The sequence below is a fragment of the Octodon degus genome, unplaced genomic scaffold, assembly GCF_000260255.1.
Source record: "Octodon degus isolate 3935 unplaced genomic scaffold, OctDeg1.0 scaffold00086, whole genome shotgun sequence".
In the NCBI taxonomy this organism is placed as follows: Eukaryota; Metazoa; Chordata; class Mammalia; order Rodentia; family Octodontidae; genus Octodon; species Octodon degus.
This window is the reverse complement of record NW_004524662.1, coordinates 8,304,624-8,324,733: the sequence shown is the minus strand read 5'-3', so window position 1 is coordinate 8,324,733 and position 20,110 is coordinate 8,304,624. Positions and strand designations below refer to the sequence as shown.

Here is a 20,110-nt window from a genome sequence, read left to right as displayed (position 1 = left end):
TTCTTTTAAAATATTCATTTATTTATCTATTTTTGTGGAACTGAGGGTTGAACTCAGGCCCTTGCGCTTGCCATGCAAGCACTTATTCTACTGAGCCATCTCCTTGGCCAATTTTATTTATTCTTTCAAAAACACAACTCTGGCCAGGGAGATGGCTCAGTGGAATAAGCACTCCCTAGCAAGTGCAAGGGTCTGAGTTCAATCCCTGGTTCTGGAAAAAAAAAAAAAAAAAAAAAAACAACAAAGCAAAACAAAAAAACCCAAGAAAACAACAACAACAACAAAAAAACCCCAAAAAACAAACAAAAAACCCAACTTTTTATTTATTGAAGAGAATACAAATTAGAATTAAAACAAAAAAAATCACAAGTGATACAGAACTTCACTTAACAAAGTAATATGAATTTCATAGTATTTATTGTAATACATAGTGTTGTCTTCCAACCAGTTACTTATATTACAAAATATATGCATATAAAATTGGAAGATGAAAGAAAAAAAGAAAGAAATGTATAAGAAATTCTTCAGTTGATGGGCATCTGGGTTGTTTCCAGGATTTAGCTATGACAAATTGCATTGCTATAAACATGTGTGCACATATATCACTGTGGTATGAAGTTTTCAGTTTTTCTGAAAAAATATCCAGGAGAGGATTAGCTGGCTTGAATGGGATGTCCAATCATAGCTTTTGAAGGATTCTCCACACTGATTTCCATAACAGTCTGCACTCCCACCAACAGAAGAGAAAGGTTCCTGTTTCTCCTTAGCTCCTCCAGAATTTGTTATTGGTTGACTTCTTAATGTTAGCCATTCTTCCTGGGATAAGATGAAAGAACTAACTCTTTGATTCATTTATTCTTTGTCTCCATTGCATTAATTTCTGTTTTGATCTTTACAATTTCCTGCCTTCTTTGGGATTTGGGCTTGACTTTCTCTTTTTCTAAGAGTTTGAGGTGCAGCATGAGCTTGTTTATTTGGGCTTGTTCTGTTTTCCTGATGTAGGAATTTACCTCTAAAAATTTCCCTCTTAAGACAGCCTTCATTGCATCTCACAGTTCTGGGAAGTTGTATCTGGATTTTCATTTGGTAATAAATATTGTTTAATTTCTTCTCTAATTTCATCTGTGACCAATTTATTGTTTAGGAGGGTATTATTTAGATTCCATGTGTTTATGGAGCTTTGCTGTTTCTTTTGTTAATTTCCCATTTCATTGCACTATGGTCAGATAATATGCCTGGGATAATTTCAGTTCCTTTGCATGTCCTTAGGCATGCTCTGTGTGCTAATTTATGTTCTGTTTTTGAGAATGTCCTGTGTTCAGCTGAATAGAATGTGTTCTGATGCTGTTGGGTGGAACACTCTGTAAAGATCTAGAAAGTCCATTTTTTCACAATTTGATTTAGTTATGTTATTTCTTTGCTGAGTTTTTGCATAGTTGACCTATCTCTTTGTGTCAATGCAGTGTTAAAGTCCCCCACTGTAACATGTTATTGCTTTCTGATTTTTTATGTCTGTCAAAATTTGTCATATATAGTTGGGTACTTCTACATTGGGTACGTATATATTTATAATTGGTGTCTCTCCCTTTTTCAGGTTTCCCCTAACAAATATATAATGACCTTCTTTATCTTTTTAAATCACTGTTGGGTTACAGGTTGTCATTGTCAGCAACCAGAATAGCTACCCTTGCTTTTTTTCTGTTTCTGTTGCATGAAGTATTATCCATCCTTTAGCTTTCAGTCTATTAGTTTCTTTTTGAGTGAAATGTGTTTCTTTTTCTTGTTCTTTTTTTTTTTTTTTTTTTTTTTTTTTTTCAGGAGAGGAAAAAGTAAGTAAGTTTATTTTACATAGTTAGGTGAAAAATAAATTTGAGAGAAAGTAGATAAGTGCCCAATTTGAAGGAGTAATCAATATGTCCAAGTAATTACCTATTTGTAACTTCTGTGACTATAGAGTCATGGATTCATCTGTTCCCTTTCTGCCAGACATGGTGCTGTCCATCTCCTTAACTTGATAGCAGTGTCTTTTAAGATCCATGAAAACAATTGCAAAATTGAAGTGTGTGCCCTTTTTTCTTGCTTCTGGGTAGACTTCTTTTACTAAGCTATTTAGTTCTTTCAGGGTTGCATCCATCCAGGTGTAGATCTGCAACTCACTGGCCGGGATGTTGCCACAGGAGAACTCATCGATATGGTGGTGCCAACTGTTGTTGTTGGTGAAGACCTAGAGCAGCAGCGGACATGTCTTCTCACAGCCAGTTGGCTTCTCTTGCTCTTTCTTAATTTTCTCCTGAGTAACTCACGACTCCATGACCATCTTCTTACTTCTGTCCACCAGATGCTCACCCTGACCTCTGACCCTGGTGGCGAGTATGAGCACAGAGTCATGTTTCTTATATATAGCATATTATTGGAATTATTATCTTGATCCACTTTGCCAGTCTGCTTCTTTTGATTGCTGAATTGAGGCCATTTACATTGATAGTTACGACAAGTATATTGGCTTATTTTTGCTCCGTTGTTTTCCTGCTGTAGGTTCCCTGCTTTTCCCCTCTGTTTCATTGCTTTGGTTGGTCGTTCTTTTATGGTGATGCTCTTGAAGTTGTGGTCTTTTGTCTCTTTCTAGAATATCTGTAGGTAACTCTTTGTAGGGTTGGTTTGGTGGTCATGAATTTCTTCAGTTGTTCTTTTTCATGGAAATATCTGTTCATTAAATTTCATAGATAGTTTTGTAGGGTACATATCTGGGTTGGAAGTGGTTTTCTTTCTGAGCTGAAATGTCTCACTCCAAACTCTTCTTGATTTGATGGTCTGTATTGAGATCTGCCATGATTCTAATGGGCTTTCCATTCAAAGTGATCTGTTTCTTCTTTCTAAGAGATTTTAACATTCTGGGTATTTTTGCTGAATTACTGGCTTTTTGATTATTATGTTTCTGGGTTTAGGTTTATTTTATGGCTAACTGGAGTTATCTATGCCTCACTTATGTGATTCTTTCACAGGGTTTGGGAAATTTTCTGCTACTACTTCTGCAAATAGTCTTTTTATATCATTTGTGTTGAGTACAGCTGTTTCATTTATACCTATTAATTTAATATTATTTTTCTTTCCATCATTTTCCAGCTGTTGCATTGCTATTTCCTGGCTCCTTGTTATTTTTAGGAGATTTTTCCTTTTATGTTGACTATCTGCAATGCTATCTTCAAGATATGAAATTGTATCTTCTGTTTTGTTCAAATGGTTTTGCCAGCTTTCAGTGGAATTCTTAATGTCCTGGATAACTGTTTGAACCTGTTTCATGCATTCTACTTCTTTCCTGCATTGTTCATTCAGTGTTTCCATCACTTTCATATTGCCCTTTATTTAATTTTTTTTAATCTATGTCTTCTTTAGATGTACTGAGCAATTCTTTCACTATTGTTGTCATTTCCTAGATTATTTCTGATCTGATTTCCCTCATAGCCTGATGGAGTTGTTTCTTTACTTCAGTTGCTATCATTTCAGAAATTTCAGGTGTGGGACTTCTAAGTTCTATGACTTTGCCTCCTGGGCTAGTTTTGGGTGGGCTGGAGTTGTGATATTGCCTTTTGCTCTTTTGTTTTAACATTTTTGAAGCTCCCCAATGTTCAACCAGATGCAGTAAGGACGGTGGGGGTGGGGAGGGCCAGCAAGGCTCCTGTGACAGTGGGTTGGTGCAGTAGGCCCACCAAAGCTTCTGCTTTTTGGGATCCAGTGTGGCTACTGCCATGGCAGATGGGAGGAAATTTGGGCTGTAGGTTCCAATAATGATATGGAGTGGGTCTAAGTTTTTCAAGGATCTTGAAATGGTTGGGGAGCAAGGTAGGCTCCTGTGATGTTGTGGGGCATGAGGGGTTGGGCTCAGCAGGGCTCTGTAGCTGTTCAGGTTGGTCTGCCTTCTGAGATGGTGAGAGAGGTAGGCTGCAGCTCAGCAAAGCTCCCATGAGGCTGTGAGAGGCAGGGAAGCACTCACTGGGGGCCCATAGCTATCTGAGCCTCAGCCTGCCTTCTCTAATGATTTATTTATTTATTTTTTCTTATTAATTTTATTGAGAATCAGCAATGAGACAGTTTCAAAACGGATTAATAGGACAGTTTCAATAATTAATACATTGCATATTGTTATCTTCTTAGTGGTTATTCGTAGTACAAGATGCAGACATGATATCCTATCCAAACACTATAAGTATAAATTTTTCTTCTCATTGAATTAAGAGAAGATAGCTGTTTATCTATCCTAATTATTTTGTATATACAGATACAAAATGGTTCTTCTTTTGTATCCTCTTTTTTGTTTAGTTTTGTTAGAGATGGGTATTCCATTGCCATTTAAATATTGTAGGTATGTGAATTCAGCAAAATAATCCAATATAGTCGAGTAGTCCATAATAGTAGTAGGTTATCTGTAGGACTGGCAATGTCAGAACTTGTTGACTTGAGCCTTTCACAGCTCAGCATATTAATATGGCTTTACTTTTTCCTGGAATCGGGGATCAAACTCAGGCCCTTGCACTTGCCAGGGAAGCGCTCATTCTACTGAGCCATCCCCCTAGCCCTGGGCTTTACTTTTTAATACCACATTTTTATACTTTTTTGTTGGATTGTTAAGACCAAGATAAAGCAAGACCTGTATAACAAGAAATGTAACTTTTGTGTCTGACAAGGTCAGTCAAGTCCCCTCAGGATTTATCCTGAAACGCTGTAGTGCAGTTTGTAGATCCTTTGTGAGTGTCAGCCATGTGGATGAGTCATGGCCGTTGCTTGACCACTTTGCTCTCTGTGAAAGCCTGAGAGAATGTTTTCTATCCATGTGACTCTCCTTAGGCACACTCTACGTCATCGATCACATTGTTCTATGGCCCCATAATCTTGATCAGAAAATGTGGGACACAACTGTGTTACATGATGTTATAGAATAGGTTCTCCTATGTCCTTAGTCTTCACTGACCTTGAAAGGCTAGGGCCAAAATGTTGGCTGTCCTCGCAGCCTTTCTTTTTCTCTAATTTTTGGTCTGCAAACTTAGGTTGTTAACCCTCCAGAAGAGAAGCTTATTATTACCCTACAACATCTGCAGGTGGGTTTAACCTCACTATCTGTTTGAATATCAAACCTCTTAGGCATAACATGGAACAGGTATTTTCCATCTAGTATTGACATGTTGTATTTTAAGTTTCTATAGCATATGGAGAAAAAAATTAAAAAAATAAAAAATATTTTAAAAATATGAATAAACAATTACTTATTTTTACACAGAAATTTAGAAATCTAACCATATACAGCATTGTAGCAGGACAGTCTTGTGACATTTTTTTTTCTTGTCTCTTTTTTTCATTTATTACCCTATTTTTTTTTTAAACAAACATTTACTTGAGAGACAGTATGGCAGTAATGGGTATGTCATAACAAGCAGTATGTTTCTAGAAGACCAGAATGATAGACATTCTAAGCATGACCCTTCTATTATACATTGCTATCTTCAGTGCAGTTGCTTAGTTCACAGGTATCAGCATATATAGTTAGTCAGGGTGAGAATCCTACTTATTAACTGATAGTTTCAAAAACCTGCTTATGTTTCTCAGGCTCATTGCCTTACCCATCTTGTGCCTATAAATGTATGGCTTTGCCCCGTCATGTTTCTCAGCTTTTCTCCTTGCTCCCTCTTCATTGTCCAGTCCTCAAGTTCTCACTTTCCTTTTAATTGTGTTACACCTTTCTATTTGTATTTCTTCTTTTGAGTTCTTATACTAGGGAGACTATATGATATTTACACATGTGTGTCTGGTTTATTTCACTTATGAGTATATCTTCAGGTGGCATCCACTGAAATATGAAGGCTTTGAGTTTATCATTCTTTATAGCTGAATAATACTCCATTGTATAAAAATGCCACATCCTTTTCATCCATTCCTCAGGTGACAGGCATCTTGGTTGTTTCCAAGATTTGGCTATCACAAATTGTGCTGCTATAAACATAGGTACACATATATCACTATGATTGATATTTTCAGTTCCTCTGGGAAAATTCCCAGTAGGGTAATAGCTGGCTTGAATGGGATTTCCAGTCCTAGTTTCTTAAGAAGTTTCCACACTGATTTCCATAATGGTTGCACCAGTCTACATTCCCACCAGCAGTGGAGAAGGGTTCATTTTTCCCCCCAGCCTCTTGAACATTTGTTGTTGGTTGATTTCTTTGATAGCCATTCTTTGTGGGGTGAGATGGTATCTCAGTGTTGTTTTAATTTGCATTTCATGGATGGCTAGTGATGTGGAGCATTTTTTCATACGTTTATCTGTTTCTTTAATTTCATCCTCTGAGAAGTGTGTGTTCATCTCGGATGCCCATTTCTGGAATGGGTCTTTAAATTTTGGGGCCCTAGTGTTTTTTAGGCAGTCACTTTATCACCGCATCCTTAACATGACAAAAAGAGAGTAAGCTCTCCAGGGTTTCTTTTTGTAAGAACACTAATCAGGCCCTGCCTTTATAACCTCATTTAGCATTGATCATCTCCTCTTAGGCCCTATTGCAAACTAGAGTCAAATTTAATTGTTTGCCCTATTTAGTGGGTTCCTTCTGTTCTCATTCATGGAGTTCAGATCATTTTGGTCCCTGTCTGGAACATCTTTCAGTAGTCTGTGTAGGGTTGGCTTTGTCATCATGAAATTCTTTAGTTGTTCTTTGTCATGGAAGTATTTCACTTCTCCATCAAACTGAAAGAGAATTTTGCAGGGTACAGTAGTCTGGGCTGAAACTTGTTTTCATGGAGAACTTGAAGTACTCTGCTCCATGCTCTTCTTGCCTTCATGGTTTGTGAAGAGAAGTCGGCCATAATTCTGATAGGTTTTCCTTTAAATGTGATCTGTTTCTTTTCTCTAGCAGCTTTCAGTATATTGTTCTTGTGCTAAATTTCTGGGATCTTGACTATTGTATATCTCAGTGTGTTGTTGATTGGGTTGAAGTTATTTGGCATTCTGTATGCATCGGTTGTCTGAATGTCAGATTGTTTCCTCATATTTGGGTAGTTTTCTGCTATTACTTCTGCCCATATTCTTTTTATATCATTTGTATTGACTCCTTCTACCTCATTGATACCTATTAGTCTTGTTATTCATCTTTGTATCATCTTGCAGGTAATGAATTATTTTTTCCTGCATCCTAGTTGTTTTTAAGAGATCTTTTCTTACCTTTTGACTAGCTGTGACAGCAGCTTCAAGATCTGAAACTATCTTCACTTTCAATTGGTTGTGCAAGCTTGTTTTTGAGATTTTAAGTTCCTCTGTGTCTCTTTGATTCTGCTTCATGAGATCTATTTCTTTCCTGTATTGTTGTTTGAAGAAATTCGTCACTTTTCTAATCTTCTCTATTTTTTTATCAGTGTCTTCTTGAGAAACATGTATTAATTCTTTTATTGCAGAGATTATTTTTGATCTTATTTCCTCTATATGTTTCTGTATTTGATTGTTTACTTCAGATGCTATTAATTCAGATATATCTTTTTTAAATTTTTGCGGTTATTTCTGATGTGAGTTCCTCTGTACATTTCTTTGTTGTTTCTTTACTTCAGACGTTATTAATTCATACATTTCAGCTGAGCTAGTGTCCTCTGCACTTTTTCTGGGTCGGCTTGAGGCCAGAGATTGCATTTTGCTTTTTTTCTTTGTGATTTCATATAGCACTGACCTCTGACTTTTGGTGTAGAGCTTTGGTGCAGTTATAACTTTAGCAGTTGCTGAGATTCGGGTGTAGATCTATTAAGTTTGAGTTTATCCAGTTGTGCCTGTCTTGGGTCTAGCTGTTGTGCTCAGCTCATTCCTGGTGCAGTCCTTGGAAGTGAACCTGATGTGCCCCTCTGGCACAGCAATGAATCTGTTGTGCCCCTGGCCCAGGGGGCATAGGGGAGCGCAGAAGCTCTCCCATACACTAGCTGGACCTGCACTTTGGCTGGGTCTGGAGGGTTCTGAGAGCATGGTAGAAGTTCTCACTCACTTGTTGGGCTTGGATGATGGGCTCCGGAGGGGTGGAGGGGTTCCAAGGGTGTAGGAGAGGGCCTCACTCCGCAGTGTGCCTTGGTTTGGTCTGGAGAGGTCCTGCGGGCGCACGGAAGCTGGAAGCTCTCCCACACACTTGCTGGGCCTGGGCTTGGGCTGGATCTTCTCTAATGATTTAAATAATAACAATATAACATTTATTGAGCATTTATTGTTTTAAGCACTATGAATAAGTACTTTACATGAAATAATTTAATTCTCATGATGCAATTCTTAGCTCATTTCTTCTTCATAGTAACCAAATGGTAATACATACTATTACAATTCTTTCCTCATTTATAATCAGAAATGAGGAAGTAGAAACACACAGAAGTGAAGTAATTTGCTCAGTGTCACCTAGGCAGAATGTGGCAGTGGTATAATTTGAATGACAACCTAAGCTCTGAGATTTTTGCTCCTATTTTTATGTAAATGCTTATGGTTAAGGACTGACAATTGAGGGGCCAGGGAGATAGCTCAGGGTCATAAGTACCTACCTGGAAAGCACAAAGTCCCGAGTTCAGTCCTCAGCCCCGCATGCTGTGCTGGCCCAAGAACCCTGGGTGCACCTACCTGGCCCGGGAACCAGGCATGGTAGCACACGATGTAATCCCAGCACAGGTGGATGTTGAGACCAGAGGATCACTAGGTGACCAGCCTGGGGGCTACAAAAGTGAGCACAGGGCCAGCCTGGACTGCATAGTGAGACCTTGTCTCAAAAAAAAAAAAAAAAAAAAAAAGAACTGACAAAATGTACAATAATTCCATCATCCTCCAAAACACACCTTCCTGCTGCCTCTTTGCAGCCAACCTTCCCACATCACCCAGGCACTGCCAAGTACTGGTTTGTTTCCTGTCCCCATAGTTTTCCTTTGTCGGAATGCTACATAAGTAGAATACACATTTGTCTTTTTAAGTTTCACTTTTTTTCACTTAGCATATTTCATTAAACGCTCGTGTTTTTGGGTAAAAAACAAAATGAAACTGGGTTATAGCTTGGAAAACATAGTTAGATCCTATTCAAAACAAAATGCTCTGGTCATGTAATGGTGTATGGCTTAGTTCCAGCAACTGGGGAGACTGAGACAGGAAGATTGCTTAATCCCAGGGGTTTGAGGCAACCCTGGGCAATTCACTGATACCTTGTTTCAGAAACAACAATAAAAACTTGGTTTTTATCTTTGGCTACCCTCAGCAGTTATCATAATGCTTCTGATTTAGAAAATACAAAGTGAATGTTTGCTAGATAGGTGGCTCTAACGCATAGATAGATTTCACATTTTTCAATTATGAAGCTTTATTTTATTTCACTTAGCCTTCTGAGGAGTGCCATGGGATGAGAGCATTTGTGATGACTTAGGTTTTTTTTTTTTTTGGTTTTCTCACTTTCTACTCTTCCCAGTAATATCTTTCCTCATAGCCCCTGTTGCTACCATGTACCTTGATTCCAAATACTTCAACCATCTGGATATCTCAGCTGGGCATTCAATTTGGTGTAGCTCTATACTGTGAGTGGGCCTTTGTATGTTCTGTAAGCATTTTAAATTCAGCATAGATAGCATCAAACTCTGCTTCCTAATAACTCTGTCCTATGAGCATGATGTAGTTCCTTCCCATCCACAGATAAATTAAGGGTTTGTTTGCTTATCTCCTCTGTTAGTCTGTGAACCATTAGTTCTTGAACAAGACTAACAAGAATTAGTCTTGTTCATTTTTTTTTCCCTCTGTGCCTGGTTCAGTGATGAAACATAGTAGACTTCTAAAAAATGTTGGTAATGACTGTGGAACATGTTAAGTAGGGAGTGTGTGTGCATACACATGTACACATACACAAAATATACATGAGAAATTCGAAGTATTGTACATTGTCTATAGTGTTCAATGTAAATTATATTTTTTCTCCTGAGCAAATGAAATAATTAACATTTTTAAATTTATTTTTAATATTTTAATTTTTATTTATTTGGTACAGGATCTCATTATGCAGTTCAGACTCATAGTGATCTTGCTGTCTAGCCTCCCTAGTGCCAGGATTACAGGCATGTGTCACCATGCCCAGTTTTAGGGGCCAGCACGGTGTGCCTGGGGTTCTGGGGCAGGCTTGGTTTGCAGTACAAGGGATGGAACTTGGGACCTTGCACTTGCCAGGTAGGCGCTTATGTGCCCAAGCTATCTCACCAGCCCAATGTTAACATTTGAATGGGTGGGCCTGTTCCTTAGCTCAGTTCTTTAAGTGGCTGCTTCAACAAAGCAGTCAGGCTTAGATTGCTGTGGTCAACTCAAGCCAGCCAAACCTGCCCTGAAGGCATTCGGAGCAAAAAAAAAATTTGAATGGGATAATATATATAAAGTACTCAGCACATGGCTAACCTGTAGTCAGTCATAAAAAGCTTTTTAGTATCTGTAGCTAGATAAAAGCTTTTTTGTAAGTAGTATTTCAAAACAAAGGTTGACATGTTTTTTACTTAACTTCAGTAGAACTAATGTTAAGTAATTTCCATTGTGAGAATGAGTCATTAAATAGAATTTCAATTAATTTTAAAAGTGGAAAAGGAAACAGTATTATCTTCAAAGAGTTTGTGTCTCTGACTTTTTTTTTTTTTTTTTTTCATTGATGTCTCTTAAAACATAGTAGTTCCTCAGGACTTGTCATTAGTTGGCTCCAGGAGGTATGTTGATTATGACAAATGATGAGTACCAGATTGTTTTGGCTGGAACAGGTAGCAAGTTGAAAAGTTACACAATGTTGGAGCAGTACACATTTTCTGTTATCACTAATAACACTGTTATTTAATTCATTAATATATATGTGTACAGAAATTAATAGTCTAGCTTTTTGGTGTTAGGCAGACCTGGACATGATTCTGCCTCCTGCAAACTGTGACTTTTGCCTGTTTTACCTCAGAGTTGTTGTCTGTATTATGAGAGCTAATGCATATTCATGGTGTCTGGCACATAGTTAATGCTAATAATATTAGTAAGAGCTACTCTTACTAGTTGTAACAATACTACAAACACCAGTCTATATTGTTATAATATGACATATTATCATGTGAATTTGGGTAATATGGTTGAGACTTGTTTCTCACAATTGTATTTGAGAAATCTGATGTATAGCCACTTAATTCAAGTTCATAAGATTCAACCCTTAAAAATTCTTAAAATTTTATTAGCACATATTTCATTACACAGTGATTACATTCATCATGGGGAATTGGTATGTGTGCATGGCACATCTTAATTTTTTTTTTTTAAATATCATCTTTCCTCTTCTGTCTCCTCCTTTGAGGGATTTTCTTTAATGCTGGTGTTGTAAAGGGATTACATATTAATCTGTTTTTAATATTTTATTATAGCTTGGAAGCTTATACAATCAACTTATTTCTTAGGAAAAATATTTTGTTTTAGTATTATGGTTAGCCATTTTGGAAGAAACTATGGTATTGTTTTAAAGCTAGAGGGAAAAGAAGTGCAAGAGGTTGGATTCAAAAGGAACACTTGCAAAATCTTTGTTTTGCTGTGTTCTTCAATCGAAAAGTAATTCTTGGTAAGAAGTATGTTTTATATGTAAAAGTACATTTGAATTCACTAATTTCTGACATTTACTGAGAAAAGAAAGAGTCAAATTATTATTATTACTTTTTTTTTTTGTAAGATGTGGTCTCTGCATAGTTCAGACTGGTTTTGTTATAGAAAAGTTCTTACTGCAGAAAAGCCTCTGCCCAAATCGCTTAGTTTAGGTTGTAAAAGCTGGTTTAACCTAATTTTGTGCTCTGTTCTTGACTTTGCTTGTACTGGTCCTTTGCCTTGATTTTTTGTTTTTTGTTTTTTTCCTTTTTTGCTGGTTCCTCTTATTTTGAGGTCTCACATTCCCTCGTCACTTCCCTGGTGAAGTCTTTTTAGTGGCTTTATGTAATGTTACTTCCTCCTCTTGGTTCACGAGTTGATCTTCTACCCTGAGAATCACCATGACTTCCATGAGGTCAGCGGCTGTATTTTCAATCCTCTGCTACTATTGTTTGTCCCATTGTGAAATATTCAGTGAACTTTTGTGAAGTGATTAAAAACAGATTACGCTTCGGTAGAATTTTCCAAATTTGAATAAGTTACTGGGTTTTCTCAAATCATTTGCTTTGGGAGAATTATACTTGAAGGAAATATATATCCTGTATTTCAATGTTTTTATTTTAGTTAAGGCATATACTGCAAAAATTTAAAAATGGTTTGAAACACTATTCTGAAGTGCTAGAAAATTTAGAGAATTGGACAAATGTTTAAAACAAGCTTTGGTAAGATTAAAGGCTATGAGAATAAAATAGAAATCAGAACATTGTTTTTGGTTGTGGCATTTGAAAGCTTTAATTTTGGCTGTGAAATACTTCACACGACAGATTTCATTCCAGCCTGTTTCTTTCTGGTCAGGAACGTGTGGTAGTTCACATTTGGCAGTTGAACTGTGTGAAAGGGCTGGGGTCAGCACTGCGGCACAGAAATGGGTCAATGAGTGTTCAGATGAAAGGGAAAACACTTTTAAAGAGCTTTTATTTATTGTTGGTGTAATAAGACAAAATAATTATAAGCTTGAACCTCTCATCATGTTCTTGTTTCTTCCTTCATCTCTCAAATGCTTTGCCAAGTTAACCACATCAACCAGTTTTACAGAAAATGAATTGCTATTTTAAATAGTTCTTTTAGCTATTATTCTTAAGAAGCTTCTTCAGAAAGCTTGTCTTCCTAAAGGACATATGTCTTCTTTGTATTTCTGAAAAAAATCTTAAATGGCTGCTTGAAGAGAACAGGCAGTATGTTCTGCTTCTGGGAATGATAAAGTACAACCAACAATTTTTTAGCTGAGCTGGAAGAACTCTATCCTACTGTTGCTTTAAAGGATTATTTCATTACTGTCAGGACAGATAACAAGCTAGGATTTTCCACAAGCAATAAATGACAAGTTGGATCGCTGCCTGTGGCTCTTAAACAATGTAACATTCTTGAATTAAAGAGGAAAGTACTCAGGTAGTCTTTGAGGCAGGCTAGATCCTGTACATGGAGATAAGGTTGCTCTCTATTTCGATTTTTTCCTGTGAATAAAACAGAAAGCATAAGGCTTCTGCAAGCCTAGGAACAGTTTTGCCCTCAAATTTGTGCTGGAATGTTATCTGAAGTGCAATGGGTCTCTTTGCCGGTCACCATGGAAACTGATCAAGTTGCTAGTCTTGTCTTTGGGCTATTTGGTTGGCTTAGATAAAAGATGACCAGTATGTCCAATCCTATTCTTCATAGAAGCGTTTTCTTTAAGAACACAGTTACTTAAGGGAGAATAAGATATTGTATCTTATTTCTATTAGACAATTTAAAGCTTTCCGTGTAGCTGAAGAGTATGCTGCCCAAGAAACATTAATGAAATTATTCTGATGGGCATAATTTCATTGGTTTGTGATTTTGTCCGTTGGCCTCTATGCTTATCAATGCTGCAGAATAACAAACGTTTAATTTCCATTTACTTGCCTACTGTTGGAGAGAGATTTGTTATGGAAATTAAGACATGGCTATTACTTTATCATACCGGTGGTAAGTGATATGTGGTTTAAGTGATAGTGTCGGAGACGTAAAAATTAAAGGCATTTGTGAGTAATGATGCCAGTCAAATATTCAGATTTTATGGATATCTAATAGCATGTCTTCTGAACTGACCAGTGTGTAGCTAACACAGGGAAGCTTTTGTATTTCTGGTTATCTCTGGAAGTCTGTACCTTGATAGTTTCCTCTCTCTCTCTCTCTCTTTTTTTTTTTTTTTTTAAAGAAACTAATGAAGCTCTGAGCAGTAATTCTGGGGAGTTACTGATCTGATGAAGGAATGTTTTTTTAATTAGTGAACTTTAAAAATTGAGGTGAAATTCACAGTGATGGAGGAAGAATGCTAGACCCATTATGTTATAAAAGGTTTGTTCTTTTTATTTATTTTGGTGGTACTGGGGATTGAGCCCAGGGTCTTTGCATTGAGGTATATCCCCAGCCTTTTAAATATAATTATTTATTTTGAGGCAGAGTCTCACTAAGTTGCAGAGGTGAGACTTGAGCTTGTGATCCTCCAGCCTCAGCCTCCCAAACTGCTGGGATTAAAAGTGTGCAACCATACCTGGCTGGGTTTTTTCCATTTTGGAGTTCTGAGCCTGACTCAGAAAGCAAAATGAGAAGTTGAATAATTGAGGCTTCCTCTTGGTTGCTTCAAAATAACTGCTTTCCTTTAATGTCCAGTTGAGTCTCTTGTTTGAAATAAAAATCAAGGTAATAAAAATCCTGTGGTTTTACAAATAAGGATAATTCTGTTAGTTTTTCAAGGATTTACTGAGTATTTACCAGATCTAGACATTTTGTAGATTGTACAGATATAGTGGTAAAAGTATGTATCTTTCAGGATTTTATAGTCCAGCAGAAGAATCATGATACATCTGCCATTTCCCCGCCCCTGCTTTTTTAGATAACAGTAACACTTAATGAAAAAAAGGAAATAGTGATGGGCAGTGCTCTTCTTGTTAGGTTTGTCTGTCATGGGCTCTCTGAAGGAATGACATTTGAGCTGTGATCTGAATAAGTTGAGGAACTGCACTCCAGAAGAACAAAGCCCTAAGGTAGAATCAACTTGGATTATTTGAAGAATAGGAGGAAGATCAGTATGACTAAAGGAGAGGTAGGTAGTACATATCATTTAGAACTTTGTAAGCCAGAGCAGAAATGTAGACATTTTTTCTCTGAGTGTGATGCAGTAGATTTTTGATGAGGGTAGTAACATGATCTAATTTACTCCTTAAAAGGCTGTGATATAGAGAATAGACTATAGGGAAATTATTAGAACAGGGAGACTAGCTAATGGCTAGTGCAAGAATATAGGCTAAACATGACAGCGTCTATTGTGGTTGTGGAGGTAGTTGGAAGTTATCAGGTTCCAAAAATATTCTAAAGGTAGAATCAGGAGGCCCAAGGCCCTTGGTTCAATTACGAGTGCCATGGTTATACAACCTTCACTATTATCATGCTCAGAACTCTTTTGTCGTCTCTGCAATATGTATACAGTGTACAATAAAGACGCCTCCTTTCCCCCATTATCCTTAGGTCCTGGTAACCAGCAATCTATTTTCTTTCTCTATGGATCTAACCATTCTAAGTATCTTGTAGAAATGGAATCATACTATATTCTTTTTTGTGTCTAGATTACATGATTTAGTAGAAAGCTTTTAAAATTCATCCATGTTGTAACATGTTAGACTTTAATTTCCTTTTTGGTTGTCTAGTTTTGGTTTTAGCACCCTGTGTAAGTAGTGGCAATATTTCCTAAGATGGAGAAGACTTCTGAAGGAGAGATCGAGCATTAAAAATCAGTTCTCTTTTATACATGTTAAGTTTTAAATGCCTAATAGACCCCTCAATAAATACATTAAGTCTAGCACTGTTGAGGAGGGCTTGGGGCTGGGGATTTATTATTTATTTATTTATTTATTTATTTATTTATTTATTGGGGCTGGGGATTTAGATTTGGGTGCCATCAAATTATAGTGATATTTGAGGTCAGGAAGCCAAGTAAGAGCACCTGTGAAGGAAGGTTAGATTTGAGAAAAATGGTCTTTTAATTATTTGGACATTTTAAGGTTGTGAAATACATATATTCTAAGGCCAATCTCAGCTGCTAATACATAATTTAAAATGATCTTGGCTTTCAGTGTTCTAATTGGTATTGCATATTAGCTTCAAACAATTTTTTTTTCTAGTTATATTGTGGGGCAATTCATTTATTTTCTTTGGTGTCAAATAGTGGTAAGCTTTGTTCTTTTAGAACTTCCACAAGGAATTAAAAAACTTGTGTTAAGATAAAATGGGTATTGACTGGAATGGTTATGTCCAAAAACTACACAGAATAAAAATTTTTAACATGGTAGGGACAATGTGAAAATTAATAGATGCCAGAGATAATAGGATAGAGGGGTCTTGTTTATGAATGGAGTATTTTAGTGAGCAAACACCAGCTGTGCATGACTAAGGGTGGCACCTATCCAGGGGAAGAATATTTGGGCAAAATTTGTGTACTTGTTTTTTTCTTTAACAGTAGAGAGGCTTTTTAGTGAGACTATTGGTCTCTTTTCTTTTTTGAAAGGATTAAGTTTCAAAAGAAGGATCAGACCACTTTGATGGGGGGTGAAGTGGGGGTGGAGAGGATATTTGGAACAAGAGGGATGTTAGCAACAATACTAGAGTAAAACTTTTCCCTGGACACTTATTCATAGGCGTTTGACCAAGTACTTAAGAGGCAAATCTTACTATTGCTTTTTTTTTTTCCCCCTCTTTAATGAGAATTTCTCAGCTTGATTAGTCCCAGTTTTGTCTTTACAATAATCAGTCCATAGAGCTTGTGAATCCCAGTTCTTTGAAAACAGTTCTTCCATTATAAGCAATACATGTTTTGAGCATCACATCTTTGCAGAAGTGGTCTGGTAGAAGTTTTTATAGTGGAGAAAAAATGGGCTAGTTTTATGTTGCTAAAGGATGTTATAATTAATCAAAGAAAAAGGAAAATTTGAGAATCTAGAGAGTCTAGAGGAGGAAATGAAGTCAGGAGAAAAATAGATTGCTTAGAAACAAGCCCTATAAATGGAATTGGAGTAAGCTAGCATCTGTCTCTGATAAAAATCCCCTGCAAGGTTGCTACTTTTTCTTATAGTGCCCAAGTAGGGCGTAGGGCTCTGACATTTTCATATTTGCCATAGAAATGATTTTGATAATATAAATGAAGCTTTATTTTTATATATGATTAGATAGGGAAGATGGAAGCCAGCTGTTACTTAAGTGTGTGTCTTATGAAGCACTACAGATAAGCTGACATAGGCAGTAGTAAATCAAAAGTGGCAGAGGGTATTACACTGAGTTTCATGGAATAGGGATGGGCACATACCTTTCTTGTTCATCTTGATGACTGTTGGTTTTGGTTTTGACAGAGTTGTGTAGGTTCCTGTAGCTGATTGCATCATAGAATCTGTGGTTTTATGATTTAGTTTGTGAAAGTGGAGAACCCCAGACATTCTTTTAAAATGTGTTTATTAATTACCTGCTATATGTCAGGTGCTGTGGTAGGAATTTTGGATAGAATGGTGAAGAAGAAGACAGACAGTCAAAGTTATTTATGTCTGTGCTAAGTGCCAGAAAGGAAAAATTCCTGTGTCAGAAGACCATATAAACAAGGTACTGATCCTAATCTGAGGGTGGAAAGAAGTCTTCTCCCAGGGAATACTATTAATTACATCTGCTTTCACACAACTACCATTACTCTTTATGATCTCACATGGCTTTATTTTTTCATGGTAGTAATTGCTGTTGCCCCCAGTTCTTTATTTTTTATTCATCCTCAATGGACCTTCCTCCCCCTGCTCCCCATTGGAATGAAAGCTTGTGGAGAATTAGGACCTTTGTGCCAGAAAACTCCAATTGTAAAGGAGTATGTATAGGGAGGTTGAGGCGCCAAAATGACCAGTGAGTTGGCAGTCAGTGTACGAGAGAGGCCTTGGAGATGATGTCAAGGATTTTGGAATTTGGAGATTATCCTAAAGGCAGTGGGATCAGATTTGCTTAAAAATTGTTTTGCTATTGTATAGAAGATGCAGTGGGTGCTATTACAGTGGATATAGGAGAACAATCCAGGCTATTAAAATTAACATGAAGAGGAAAGCATAGTGATATCTTGGACTGGGATGTTGGCACTAGAAATGGAACTGGAGGTAAAATAGGTAGGTCAGGCTTATGGATTGGAAATGAAAGAGGAGAGAAAGAGGTCAAGGATGATCTCCATTCCATTCCAGATTTATTGTCTACAACTGAGTTGAAGTCAGTAAAATACATGTTTCTCAATGCATTTGAAAAATAATATGCACGTTTTCAAGTTCAGTATGCAAAGCTTAGGTTACATAGTGAGTTTAGGAGCTGCCCAAACTACATTGTTAGACCTTGTCTCAACAAAACAAAACAAAACACTTTTCAATATATAAGTTACCTTTTTTTTTACTTAAGCTATGCTAATTGTTATGTTTGAATGACATTCTAAAAGATTTTTAAAAATAACTTCATTGAGATATAATTTATATACTATACAATCCATTTTTTTTGAGCAGTATAATTCAGTGGCTTTTAGTGTTTTATCAGTTTTACCTCTATCCTCATCAATCTTAGAGTATTTTCATTACCCCCAATAACCCCACCTCCCTGAGCTTTCACTGCTTAACTTCCCCATTTACCCCAGCCCTAGGCAGCCACTAATTTACTTCTCTCTTTGTAGATTTAACTATTTTCGCATTTCATATAAATAGGATTTTATTAGGTTGGGCTGCCAAAACAAATTGCCATAGACTGGGTGACTTAGCAAGAATTTTTATGTTGTACAGTTTTGGAAGCTGGGAAGTCCAAGATCAAGGGGCTGTGCCTTTCCAGACCTGCCCTTAAGGCAGCCTGAGCCATCCCCCAAAAAACAAATTAAAAAAAAATCCTTCTCAAGAATAATATAATATGTGGCCTTTGTGATTTTTTTTCAGTTTGGATAATGCTTTCAAGGTTCATCCATGGTATAGTAGTCTCTTCTTATCCATAGATGATGTTACAAGACCCCTGAATGGGATGCCTTAAACTGTACATAGTCTGAAATCATATAATTTAATGACTTTTCTGTATTATCTGAGCATTTATCAATTGGCTGTTGTAGATTTTATGGTTTGAAATTTGGTAGAAAACTAGCATGGTTTCTTTTTCCTTCATGATGTCAAGGATACATGGTTTATTTTTATTGTAGATCTTAGCAACTCTAGTGTATAATTTTTTCTTTCCTTAGATCAAGAACTTTAGCCTTTTAACCTAAAGAAGCACTTGGTAGCTTTTCTTTGCCATACATGTATTTCCAGTATAACTATTAAGTAAAATAAAAGTTAGTTGAACATATGCACTGTGATAGAGCTATAATTGATCGAATAACCAAGACAGCAACTAATTAAGTAGCTTGGGTAGGTAGCATGGATATGCTAGACAAAGCAGTGATTTAAAGTCTCAGGGGAGAAGATGAGAGGTGGAATGGGGTGAGATGAGATCCCATCATGCTATTCAGACAGTATGTAGAAATTGACTATTTCTGGAATTTTCCATTTAATATTTTTGGACTTCATTGATCCTGGATAGATAAAACTAAAGAAAGTGAATCCATAGAAAGGGAGGACTACTGTGTGGTTCAGTATTTCATTTTTTTATTGCTGTCTACTGTATGTGTATATCATGTACTATTTATTAATTACATCAATTGATATTTAGATTTTCACTTTTTGATTATGGATAATACTAATATGAAAATTTGTGTACAATCATTTGTGTGAACATGCATTTTAGTTGTTGTATGTTTTGTTGTTGTTTCATTTCTGTACTAAATCAAATGCATGATACACACCACAGGGTAATACACACAACAGCTAGTTACTTAATGCTTATTACAAGAGCTGGACATTACACTAGCACTGCTATGTATACATTTTCTCTGTACTTCACAAAAGCTCTGTAACATAGCTGCTGTCTTTATTATTATACATTTTCACAGATGAAGAATTTGAGCTCTGCAAGGTCAACTACCTTGCCCAAATACATAACAGTTAATAAGAGTTGAGATGCAGTTCAGGTTTGCGTGTATTCAAAGCCCATGCTTTTTCTACCAAAAATACCCAAACGCAGCTAGCTGTAGATCAGAATCACCTGGGAAGCTCATTATCAAAACTGATGTTCAAATCCCAGACCCAAAAATACCAATTCCCAGAGATTCTGATTTATTTAACAAGCTCCCAAGTGACTCTTACGCAGCAAGCTGGCACTGATCTTCAGAGTAGCATGTAAAAGCCACTGTACTATCTCCATTTTCCATTAGGTTCAGTCTCTGGAAAGTAGAATTATAAAGTCTCAGGGATCAAGTTTTAAATTCAAGTAGGGATACAGTAATTCAAGTGAGAGGACAAAAATAAAACTCAACCTTAGATTGAAAAATTCATTTTGGTAAAT

The 20,110-nt window shown here is 36.6% G+C and overlaps 1 protein-coding gene and 1 pseudogene across 2 annotated transcripts in view; one reads left to right on the top strand and one right to left on the bottom strand.

Moving 5' to 3' along the window:
- LOC105742953 overlaps positions 1–3,962 on the bottom strand; it is a 10,872-nt pseudogene extending 6,910 nt beyond the window's left edge.
- Positions 1–20,110, top strand: part of Nubpl (nucleotide binding protein like) — a 313,256-nt gene that overhangs the window by 16,690 nt on the left and 276,456 nt on the right. The gene's annotated exons all lie outside the window — the stretch shown is intronic.